This window comes from Hemicordylus capensis, chromosome 5 (genome assembly GCF_027244095.1).
Source record: "Hemicordylus capensis ecotype Gifberg chromosome 5, rHemCap1.1.pri, whole genome shotgun sequence".
Classification (NCBI taxonomy): Eukaryota; Metazoa; Chordata; class Lepidosauria; order Squamata; family Cordylidae; genus Hemicordylus; species Hemicordylus capensis.
Window position 1 is genome coordinate 127,534,180 of NC_069661.1, and position 12,930 is coordinate 127,547,109.

Genomic DNA, 12,930 nt, shown 5'->3' on the forward strand with positions numbered 1-12,930 from the left:
CAGAGAAGGATAAATATTCCAGATTAATCTGTTACAAATGTCTGTCAAGATGTATATTTGATACTAATTGAGTTGGGGTTGACATGCACATTTATGTTAACCATTTGATGGCTGTGCACATATTAGGACAGGCTTATCCTCATTTTTATACTATAGTGTCAAGTCATTTAGGTCTCTGCTGGCAGCCAGGCATTAATTTCTATGAAAAATCAGGCCTGAATTGAAGCCTGTCTGGAAACTTTGTCTTCTAACTTGGAAAACTGCTTCCTAATTCTTGATATATGGATTATCTGCAGATAATAAGTACTGAAACAAATGTATGCTGCACATACGGAGGGTTGCATATTTGCCTTAATATGTTCTGGGCTTTGCTTCTGAATTAAAACATGGGTCCACAACTGAGCCTAAGGTTATTTCCACACTAGCCCTTTTCTCTGGAATTGCTATCCTTTATTAGTCCTGTTCAGACATTTGGTGGGGGGAGAGGGGGAGAAAGCTATACTTGCATAAAGTAACCCCCAAATTTAGAATTTATTGAGGTCATTCACACAATCAAAAACTGTGTTCTACCCAGGTTTGGAAGCTGTGTGCGCTCCCAATTTTTGATTGTGTGGAAGCAAGGTAAGAGGAAAACCTGGATGGAAGTGATTGTGTGGAAGGAAAGGTGGAGGAAAACCTGAGTCGCTTTTCCTCCTACCTTGTTTCCACACAATCACTTCTACCCAGGTTTCCCTCCTACCTTGCTTCTTTCATAGATAGGGGTAATAATGATAGATGTTACATCCAGGATTTTCATCAAAGACCCTTAAGAAAACTTAGGAAGGATAAGAGGGGACAACCTCTTATGGATGAGTAACTGATTTAAAAACAGGAACTGGAGGATAAGACTAAAGGGCCGTGTTTTGTAGGAAAGTAGTATGTTTCCATCTGCAACCTGGTGTATGCATTGGCTGACATCCATCTTAGCATTGTACTGGTGCATCAGTGGCTGACATCCTGACTAACGCTGCACCATTGCATGAGGGGTTTGTGCACAATTTTCAACAATCTCCTATTTCCTCTGGAGCCCACTGTGGCTCCTGAAAATGTCCCTGAGAGCGGCGCAATCCAGGGAGGACATGTTTTCAGGAGGCACTGTGAGCCCAGAGGGAAGAGGAGATCGTTGAAAATTGCAAACCCCACCCCCATGCAACAGTGCAGCATTAGTCTGGATGTCAGGCAATATATTTACTTTATTTCCACCTGCCTCACTTTCTTCCCTGTATAACACAGAGACAAGGAACCTCACACAGTTGGGTGAAACATAGATTGCAAAAGAATAGGGTCTGGTTCTTATGTTCTTTACACTTGAGTATTTACATACACCTAACAATAACCAAGTATATTCTGGGAAGTGCATGGAACTGTTCTGGGTGGTTTGGTTCAAATTTGAACTGCCAGTCCACAAACCAGTTCATTAGACCTGGCAGGGCGATTCTGTTTGTGCACTCAAAGTGGGTCAAACCAGGTTGAACCAGTTCAGAATGCCTGTAAAGAGGAATCCAGTAAGGATTCCTCTTTACAAGCAAAGGGGGATCCCTAGCAACTAAAGGGGTTTCAAGAGTGGTGGTGGGTGGGTGGGTGGGAGGTCACCTTACACACACGGACACTCCTCCATGCGACGCTGATAGGTCTAGCCTCCCTGTGCTGGCTCGGGGTTCTAAAAGTAGGGGAAATTTTTTTGTTTTAACTTTGGGGGGTGCTACCGTGGGCGTGGTAGGGGATGGTCTTCAGAGCTCCCCCCACCCCACTGGCCTCCCCCTGTTCTTCTATGAACCGGTTCATCCCATTTTCGGGCCATTTCGGCCCTCTCCCTGGTCGTGACGACCATTTTGGAAGCCACCGCTCACGCGCCCTGGCCATTTGAATGGAGCAGGGACTCACCAGGGCATTTCTCACAGAGGACTTTTAGCTCGCATCTCCTCCGGAATGGAGGATGTGCGTTCACAAATCGGCTAGATTTACCCCAAAAGTCCCTGCGAGGTATTTGGAAGCACTTCACACATGATTTGGGTTTTTCATTGCACGTTAGAGTGTAACCCAATTTATATCCAGGGTTTAAAAAATCCACTTTTTGTGTCAGGTTTTTTTTGAGCAACTTCAGACTTACAGTATAGCCTCACAGTAAACATGTGGTAAAGCTTGCTGTATGAAAAACACCCAGGAGCAGTGTGAAGCAGGATTCAAGGTCCACGCAGCATCTGCAGCAGTGGTTTGAGTGTTCCACAGGTCAGGGCTTTAACCAGACTTCTGGTCTGGGTTTCACAGGTTCTGTGGTAAACTTATTGGAGAGCAAGAATAGGGACCCCACAGAATGCAGGGCAAGGCTGGCATGGACTGCAGCAGGTCTATAGCCAGGCTTGGATCAAGTTGTTGTCTCCAGCAAGGCTCCACTGCCAGGAAGTGGCCTAGATACGCTTGTGCAGAGCTGCGCCCTATCCTAGCTGCAAACACGAGTCTTACTCTCAAGTAGCCCTCCTGTGCTGTTTTACTTCTCTTGAGGGGACCCTACTGAAGGCAGGTGTCTGGCAGCAAGGTGAGCACTGAGGTAGCAATCCTGTAGGGTTTCTCTAATGCAGCAGTGCCTGCAGGATTGGGATTTGGCCCATGGGAGGCTTCATCCTCTGGAGGCTCAAAGGAATTTATGGAAGAAGCCGGGTACTTAGGGGTGAGGCTTATGATGGGTTCTGAAGGCCCGGGGACCTCTGGTGGTGGGTCTAGACTAGAAATTGATACGTCCTCCAGGGAGTCTTCGGGGGAGGGGGGTCCTCTGGAGATTCTGGCAGCAGCATCGAGAGGAGGTCTTCATTGGGTTCTTCTGTCTCCAGGGGTACTGGGGTGGTTACTTCATAATTTAGTGCAGGGACTCCTTATCAGAGGATGTCTCCTTGTCTCTCGACTGGATATCCTGGGAATCTGGCCTGACCCCAGGGTGGACCTTGACACATGATGTGCTTTTGGGGAAAATGAGGATCAGTGGAAATCGCCCCGCCTCCCCGCTCATGTGAGCACCTGCACTTTGGAAACATGAATGCTAACACTGTACATGTGCTTTCCTTGCTTGCATGGGCACAGTATTAGTCAGGATGTTGTCCTTGGTTTTGCAAGAACCCCAGAGGAGGCCCACTGTGCTTCTGACTACTCTGCATAGATCACATTACATGCTTGTCAGTGAGGACTAGACTACCGTCAGGGCTGGGTTTGACCATCTTTTAACCGTGTTAACTGTGCTTAGGGCCAGGGTCATCCCATGGTGGCAGCAGGACCCAGAGCAAATGTAAGCATGAGCAGGACCCCAGCCATGCTTCTGATGTTGAGGGGCATCACCAGTCTGCCCCCTTTGCTGTGCCTTTCATCAGGCTCTCTGAGCCCAGCTTGCAACCAGTTCACTAGGTGGAAGGCTTGTAAGAGAGAAAGCAAGCTCTCCATCTAGAGAGCATTGGGTGCAATTTGAGCCAGGAGAGTTTGACAGGAGTCTGACTGGGCTAGCCTCACCTCCCTCAGCCCCATGTGCACCTCACACTGCCCCCTTTGCCCCGACTTCCTCACCAGTTGCACAGTGCTGCCTTTCTAGGCAGGCTGCACTGTGGAATTTAAAGTATAGATCCACCGCAGATGGCAAGGGAGGGCGCCCTTAGCAGCTGCTGCTTCTCTCCATTTTAGCACCCCATTGCAGCCTCCCTAGAATGGAAGGCAGAGCTGTGCAAAGGCAAAGAGATGGGGAAGCAGCAACCTCAGGGGAGGGGCCAAGTGTGGGGCTCCACATGGCGCAGGGCTGGGACAGCCTCCCTAATTCACCCAATTAAAGGACGGCACTGCTTAGGGCTTTCATTTTCCACACAGGAGTGCATGAAAACCACCCACTTATATGACAGAAACATAAAGTGTGAACTAAGGGCCACCACTGGAGTGGGGACTAAACTTGGTTCTATCTACTAAAAATCAAATCTGCTTCTGTCTACATAGTCTCATCACTTTATCTGCATAGGCCCATCCTAACTTATGTTTCTTGGTCATGCATGAGGGCAACAGATTGCTGGGAACTGGCTTCAATCTTTTTCATCATAATAATTCCCTCTACTACCAGAACTTGGGTGGCCAAGAGTCTAGACATCTGAAACAGGGCTGCCCCAAAATAAGGTAGTGCTTTCTCCATACTTGGGAGATTCCCTAGGTACAGAAATATATCTGTTGGTAAATAAAAATAAAAATACATGTTTAACCCCTGCCTGAAATGGCCTTGAGAACTCCTAGGACTTGCAGCATGTTGAAGCTATAGAGAAGAGAAAAGATTAAAGTAACTCATCTCATTGCTTGGAGAAAATACTAAAATAACTCATCTCATTGCCTGGACATAATGAATGTCAGTTTTTAATTTCTCTGAAGGCAGAAGTGAGAGCTGTCCATAGAATGGAGAAATTCAGCTGTGATTTGTCATCAGTGCTGTGTGCTTCAACACTGCAGCTAAATGATGATCCCAAGGAAGCTGGGGGCAGTGGCATCTACGTGCATGGACACTGCTGCATTTTACACTGGATGGTCTACTTCTGACTTAGGAGCAGAGGAACTGTGTGCAGTTGTCTTGCAATGGGGCATTCCCTTTAAATTTAACCCTATGAGATCTACATAGATTATATGAAGTCTCTGCAGAGATGGGACAATTGTGCAGAGTGTTGGAAGAGCCTTGGGGAAAGTTGTAATACTACTACCTTAGGATGGGTAGGATGAAGTTGCGTGACATTCAGTTTATATCACTTAATGTAAAAGGTTTAAGTTCTGTAACAAAAATAATTTCTTAGTAATTGAAGCAGGATAAAGCAGATATGTGTTTTCCTTCAGAAAGCTCCTATGAGAAGGGAAGGAAGGTTATCCTGAAAGTTTAACGTGAGGGGAAGGCTTTGAATCTTTAGCCTTTCTAAGAAGAGGAGAATGGCAATAATAAAAAGCAATCTTCCAGATGTAATAAAAAACAATGAAAGCAGATATATTCTTGCGTTAGGGATAAGGTGACAAAAGATCAAGAGATTTTAGCTAATATTTATGCCCTTACACGTGTATTTTATGTAGATAAAAAATTTTCTTTCATTCCTGAATTGATGTGTTGGAAAATGTTTCTGAAGGGCAAATAGTAGTTGGAGAAGAATTCAGAATAAAGAAAGAGACAGCAGATGGTGACTGTGCCAATGGGTTTGTTTCCAAAGACCCCTTTTATAGGGGTAGAGTAAAACAATCTAATTGATATTTGGAAGTTTTGTAATCTCGCATTTCGAGATTGTACATTTTATTTCAAACCTCACAAAATGTATGGATATGTTTCTTTTTTGTGTCACTTAGTATATCTTAAGTGTCTGTGAGTAGAATATGTGCAGTAGCTTGCAGATTATGCATCCATATTATTAAATTCGTTTGTATTCAGTAGTTTAGGTCAGGGACAGTGGAGGAGGGTAGATATTCCTTTACTAACATGATTTGATCAAGGGAGAACTGAGGCAATATTTTAAATTTTATGTGACATCAGAAGCTTATTGGTCTATCTGGGAGATATCTCCTAAATTGTTTTATTGTTCAATTCTTACTGGAAAGCAGAACCAGGACAGGTACTTCTGTACCCTAGGCAAAGTTTGAAAATTACGCCCTCAATTAAACTATGAAGTAGATAGTACTGAGCTAGATGGACCAATGGTCTGACTTGGTATAAGCAGCTTCCTATGTTCCCATGTTCCTAATCTCTGGTGCCCGTCTGTCTTACTTTCAGGTTCACATGTCTACCTGAAAGTAAAGCAGAAGGGAACCAGGACATCTTAACATAAATATAGCTTTCTGATTTTTAATGTGGGGCAGGGGTACCTCAAGGGCCAAAGTGTGTTTAATGCAGTTTGGCTCTTAGGTCTCAAACAGCAGATACAGGAAAGAAAGAAAGAAAGAAAGAAAGAAAGAAAGAAAGAAAGAAAGAAAGAAAGAAAGAAAGAAAGAGGCTCCTTGTCCCCAAAGGGCTTACAATCTAAAAAAGAAACATCAGCAGCAGCAGCCACTGGAGGAATGCTGTGCTGGGGATGGATAGGGCCAATTGCTCTCCCCCTGCTAAATAGAGAATCACCACTTTTAATAGGTGCCTGTTTGTTCAGTTAGCAGTTGTGTAGGCACTCTAGCTTGTTCAAAGGTTTTCCACCTTATTGAATTTGGTTGGTTAATACTTGCAATATAAAAAAAATTATATATTTGAAGCTTCCATTTAAAAAAAAGTATAAAATTATCTCTTTGAATAGGCCTCCATTAAAAAAAACAAAAACCTTTCACATAGAAAACTGGATGTCAGCATAGACTTCTCCTTGACATGCTAGTTTTCTGTGTGCAGAGAATTTATTGTATCAAGGAGCAGCCAGACCTGTGAGCCCCCACCTGCAGTATGAAATGGCACAGCTTGTGAAAACTAGGTCTTAGCCCATATTGAATCTGGCTAATCTAGGTGCTGGCTTTGATCATGTATTAAAAGTCTTAGGCCCATATCTAGTAGGGAGAAAGATCACAGATGAATGATTGGTGGGCAAAATTTAGAACCAGCAGAACATGCCACGAGAAGATATAGAAAGGCACTATGAATAACTGATCATGGCCATCCAGGAAACGTCAAAATCTAAACAAGTTTGTTCCTTTTCTCCTGTCTGAAAGTGTCATATAAGATGGAAAACATTAAAAACTCGGCCAAAATGAAGCTGGTAACTGCAGCAGAGTTTATCTGTTATTTCTATCACATAGAACTGTCTCAGTCCCTCAAAAGCGAATGCATTTCAGAAGATGGCATGATGCTGGCAATACTGAGCACTTTCAAGCTGCCAAAAAGGCTTTTCTCATGCATTTTTAAAAGAAATCAGTAAAAACACAACTTCTGATCCTCCTAAAGTGTTCTACAACCGTTTCTCTCCCCCCACCCCCCCACCATGTCCTTAGCTTCTTTCAAGAAATACAAGTGTGCATAATATAACAGTTTTGGTTCCTTGTGCACATCATATTAGTATTTCAGCAACAAAGCCAATACAAGGAAGTAGTTCAGGCAGAAGAAAGATCCCTTGCTCTGACTGGAAAATAACAACTGTGGACCTTCAGATGCAATCTTTGGCACACCAGTCAGTTGGCTTTGAAGGAGTTAGGATTAGAGCCTTTCCCCAATAATGACACAATTTTGCACAAGTCATAAGTTATCAAAAAGGCCTATGGTCATATCCTAGGAAGACCTTTGTAGTTAAACTAATCCACCCTCACGAGCAAATTTTTAAAAAGTGACCACACACACACACACACACACACACACACACACACATTCCTAATCTGCCTGCATACATATACCCAAATTGGTTATTTTCTGCACATTGAGGGCCTTGCCTAAAAGAACTAACATCATGTGTCCAGCTTACCAAAGCTTCTCTGCTAGGTCATCTAAATGTTGGTGGCTATTCTGACTTCTGTGCAAGTGATGATTTTCAAGCCTGAACTTTTCAGACCAACTAGGTTAAAAACTGTGACTGCAACTTCTAGAGCTCAGTGACTGAGCCGGGTCTCACGATCCGTGAGACCCGGTTTCTTCGGGTGAGTGGGGAGGGAGCCCTGGGCGGCTGGATCGGCTGCCCACACGATGGCCGGCCCCGTGACGGAGCCGGCGGGGGGTGGGGGGAGCGGGGGCTGTGCGGCCCCTGCAAGCCCCAGTATGCCCTGTGCGAGCGTGCAAGGCATACTGGGAAAACCCCCGGCCGGGGTCTACTTGTGAGTAGGCACGGCACGAAGGCACGCCATGGCTACTCACAGTCCTAAAAAGCAGGTTTGCTGGAGCGCTCACTCCGCAAACCTGCTTTTTAGCAGGGGTTCTTGAGTGGGTTACAAGCCCGGTGGTTGTGAGCCTGGTGGTTCTTACAGTCAACAAAAATCGGGCTAGCCTCTGCTAGCCCGATTTTTGTTGATCGTGAGAATCGCCCCACTGTGTGTGTGTGGGATGGTGGGGAGGGTGTAAATATGGAACTTGTTTGTTCAGTCTATAACGTTTTGCTGCCTTCTCTTTCCCCTCTATAAAAATCACAGCGCCAGCTCCTTCCTTCCTTCCTTCCTTTTTCTAGTAGGAGAGGAGAAGCAGCATGGTGCCATTTCACCTTCCTTCCTCTGCAGGCAGTCCAGTGGGGGAGGTGCCCTGTAGGCTACTGCTTATGCTTCCCCTGACCTACAGTCTGATGTACAGGCTGCTTCACCCCACTTCATAATAGGGCCAGCCCTGTGGCTGCTAAAATAGAGTGAAGACCCATGCAAGAAGGGCCCTGCTGTTCCTCAAAGGTCACTCTTGGCAACAGTGGAGGCACAGTTTGTCAGGGCTGCACTCTGCAGACACAACGCCTGGAGAGTAGTGAACAGTCCCCAGCAGGGACACAGGCCAATGAGAGCATCAGTCTGGGGACACTGCTAACCACATAGCACGACACTATGCCCACCACTACCGGATTATACCATCTGATAACAGCAGGGGTCTCCTGCTTTCTGGGTTGCCAGTCAATGGTGGTGGGGAAGTGGTGCATTCAGCCCTCACACTTGCATACAGTAGTAAGAGCGGAAACTTTAATATTTAATGGGGGAGAGACAAGACACATGGCAAAATTTGGGGGTACTTTCATGATTAAATTGCAATTCCCCTCCAAAAACCTCAGTGGCTTTCAAAATCATTTATAATGCTAGCCTTTTTACAGCTCCTAATAATTTGAAATATTGTTCTAGCAAAAAACCACAAGCGGTAACTGCCCCCCTAGGGGTGTGCAGAACCAGTTCTAATCGAACTGGATTCTATTCAGACTAGCCTGGCTGTACTGGTTAAAACTCAAACCTGACTGCCCCCCCTCCCACCAAATGTGGCTGGTCGAACTGGACTGTTCTCAGACTGGTTTGTCCTGGTTCAAGGGCTATGCATGTAAAGAGGAATCCAGTGAGGATTATCCATTACAAGCAAAGGAGAACCCTGCTTTAAAAGGGTTCTAAGGGTGGCCGGGCGGGGGTAGCAGGGCACCTTACTGGCTTTGGTGGTGCTGCCTCTAACAAACCCCCCAGCAGCACAGGAGTCCACCGATAGTCTGATTCCAGTTTCCGTATGGACGTCAGAGCTGGGCCACCTCTGGCCCGCGCAGCTGGAGGGGAGCTGCCACCACTGTTGCTGTCCCTACGCCACCAAAAGCCAATAAGGTACTCTCTCGCCGCCGCCGCCCCCCTCCCCGGATGCCCTTGGGACTCATTTAAAGGCAGGGTTCCCCTTTGCTTGTGAAGGGGAATCCTCACCAGATTCCCCTTTACAAGCATAGCCCTCCAACCAGGTCGACCTGGGTCAGATCGGTGTGACCCAGTTCGACCGAATGGACCGGACTGCTGGACGGTTTGACCAAACTGGCTCATGGACCAGCTGTTCGGTTCAAATTCAAACTGAACTGCGAAGCCCCGTTTCATGCACACCACTACGGCCCCCACCCTCCTTAAATGATATCCCTCCGTGAATATATAGCCCCTGTTTGTGCTCACATCCATGAAGGTATTTCAGATCATGAGGCAGTTTGCTGTGGGTCATGTGTGCTGTTTCCCCATATCTGCAAAAGCACAGAGAATGACCCTGGAACAGCTTATTGTGTCAAACTAGGACCTGTGGAACTTGGGTTCACTTCCCTACTGAGCCATAAAATTCAATGGGTGACTTTGGGCCTGTCATTGTCTCTCAGCCTCACCTACTTGACAGGGCTGTTTTGAAGATAAAAATGGGTGTGTGTGTGCCCCCTTTCAAACCCAACTCTTGCAAGTTTTGAAAGTGGTGCCAGGGAAGCCTCTTCTTCTCTCCTCATGCTCCTCGCAAAATGAGAAAGGGTCAGCTTGGTCTTGAGCTGCTCCAGGGCCAGTGGCAGAGGCGTAACTATAGGGGGGGGCAGGGGGGGCACGTGCCCCGGGCGCCATCTTTTCAGGTCACATGGGGGGCGCCGCCATGACCAATTTTTTTTTTAAATTAATACAAATTTCTCCTGCTCAGTGCAGCAGCGCTGCAACAGTCAAGGGAGTGCATCGGCGCCCCCTCCCCCACGAGCGGTCCCTTCCGCACCACCCGCGCGCCCCCCCCATTGCTTTGCTGGCGGCCAGTCAGTGGCCTGGCTTGGCGGCAGCGGGCGCCGCGGCGGGCGCCTTTCATGCTGCTCACTGCGCCTGCCCTTGGCTGAGGCTCGCTCGCTCCATTGCTCGCTTAGTCTGGAACAGCCAGAAAGAGGCCCTCTAGTGGCTTGCCAGCCAGAGGGTCTCTAGTCAGTGACGCACGCATGTGCAACTCCCGCCGGTGTGCTGTGTCGTGCTGAGCATGCGTGCAGTGCGTCCGTCCTCCTCTCTTCGCCTGCACGTGGTGGCGCGGTCACCGTAGCGGAGGAAAGCGTGGTTGCTGGGGCTGCACTGCAGCAGGCGCAGGCAGGACAACGAGGACACACACGGACACCCGCACGGAAGAAAGGATTCGGCGGCGGGCGGGTGGAAGCAGCAGACCAAGTGTCAGGGTGAGAAATTGAATGAGTTGCAAAAACTACAGAAGCTACATGTGGGGGGAAAAACATATTAAAGAATCAGGCTTTTATTTAGCTGCCCAACTATGGTCTCAGGTGCCTAACAGGTGTTAATGTTTGCATTATACGCTCCTCTCTCCGCCCCAAAAGAAAGAAAAACAATCATAAAGATTCTTTGGCACTCAATCTTAAATGCATGCATGTATATGGAACTGAGAGTCAATTCCCACAGCCTGGGTAGTACAGCAGTGTGAGTTGACTCAAGCAGTGTAACATAGCTGCCTGTGCATTGTTACAAGGTGTTTCAAGAGAGTTTTACCATGAGTTCTGCTTGCTGGCATGCTTGTTTTTGCACTGTGAAAGCTTGCCTTGTGATCTCAGTTTACGCTGAAGTGTTCCTATAACAGCTCCATCTCAGAAAAACCTGCAGTGTTAGCTTTAACAAGTGCCTGTGGTATCCTGCTAAAGACACAAAGTTTGGCAAGAAAAATGGGGGAGGGGGTTATATGCCAGGACCTTTGGAGATTGTCTCTTGCTTGTGAGGAAAAACCTAAGTATAATGTGGTGTGTATCATCAATCATTGCATCATAATTCTGTTGTTTGAGATTCAAGCCAACTTCACAGGGTTGTTGTGAGGAAAAAACACATGTGTGTCAGTCAGATGTATGCTGGGGGGGCGCGGCGGGGCGCAATTTCAGGGCTTGCCCCGGGTGCCGTTTTCCCTAGTTATGCCTCTGGCCAGTGGCATGATGGGGCATCTTGCAATTCTGCTCATGCCCCAATAATCTGCTGCCTGAGGCAACCGCCTCGCCTTGCGTCCTGAAAGGGTCAGCCTGGGCCATTTACTCATTTGTAACAATAGCCACACCTTGTGCAGAAGGTGGTGGGGAGGGTGTAAATATGGAACTTGTTTGTTCAGTCTATAACATTTTGCTGCCTTCTCTTTCCCCCCTATAGTTCACTAGAAAGAGAAGTACTTCTGAGGCAGAATCACAAGAGGCTGGTTCAGAAGATGCTCTGACTGGTCGCTTTCAATACATGGGGCATGAGTGTGGGCTTCCATGTCTCCCCTGCACCTAGTGCATCAGCATCGAATCACTTAGGAGGTACAGGGATGACTAAGGGGCTTGTTCACAGAATCAAGATTTAGTGGCTTGTAAATAGCCCCTCACCTACTTGGGTGGGAGTAAGAAATCTCTCCAGCTGACCAGGCTAGGGAAGGTTTTTTGTTATATGAAAAAGAATTGGTGACTTTTCTCTTTTCAGGCCATTGATACTGCACAAACAGCTTTAAAAGTATGTGTTGAGAGGAAGGCTAGAAAAGCAGTGTGCAGGTGAGTAGCTTCTGCTGATTTGGCAACAATGTCTGTTGTACCATGGCAATTCCATCCAGGGAAGCATTTTCAGGATGTTTCATCAATATTTGTAAGAACCACAATGCCACAAAAAGTATTATTCACCCCTCCTCCCCAACATGAAGACCCTCTGAGCTGCCAGGGGTTGCTGGCTTTCTTTTAACTTATTTCAACCTCTGGTTGGTTACATGTTTAGAAACACTGAAGGGATTTGAAAGAGAGTCCGTCAGCAGCCCTTGGCAAGATCAGGAGCTCTTGACTCATCTCTCTTGCATCTCATGATATGAAATTACATAAAGTGGGGAGGTTTCAAACTTTTACCTCAGGGAATTCTTTTCACATCAACTTGCCTGTTTAGGAACCCGTGCACATGGCAGAGGATTCTGGGTATGTGCCACTAGGATGCAGTCTCGGTTCATGTGGGACACTGCTCAGGTCCCTTGGACCTCACTGTTGCCCTACTTGAATTAAGAGCATTCTCTAAAGCACACCCAATACTCCCTTATAGCTGTATTTTTGGGGCAGGGCGAAGATTGGCCCCCACCTTCTGAGGTGCAGTGAGTGGTAATGAAGAGCAGGGCCTTTTCAGTGGTGGTGCCTCACCTCTGAAACTCTTGCCCTTTAGTTATTCACCAACTGCTCTTGCATTTGGCTTTTAAAATAAATATAATTTATATTTAATATAAATATTTGACTTCTAAGTAAATATATCCTTATCCTCACTGGCTTTTAATGTTATTTTCTTTTAATGCTGTTGCTGATTAGCAGTTTCCTTTTACCTGTTTTAATTTTTTCTATAGATTTTTGCTATGTTGTTAGCTGTCTCAGGAATCTTTGTGTGAAGAGGCTGGGTATAAATATTTAAAGAAAGATTACTGATGGGCAAGCTGTCTCTAGGGAAGCTTGTCTGCTTTTATAGATCTCCTCATTAGGAAATCCTGTCAAGCTTCTTAAGAACCAAGGATGCCATGGAAGAACACAGCTT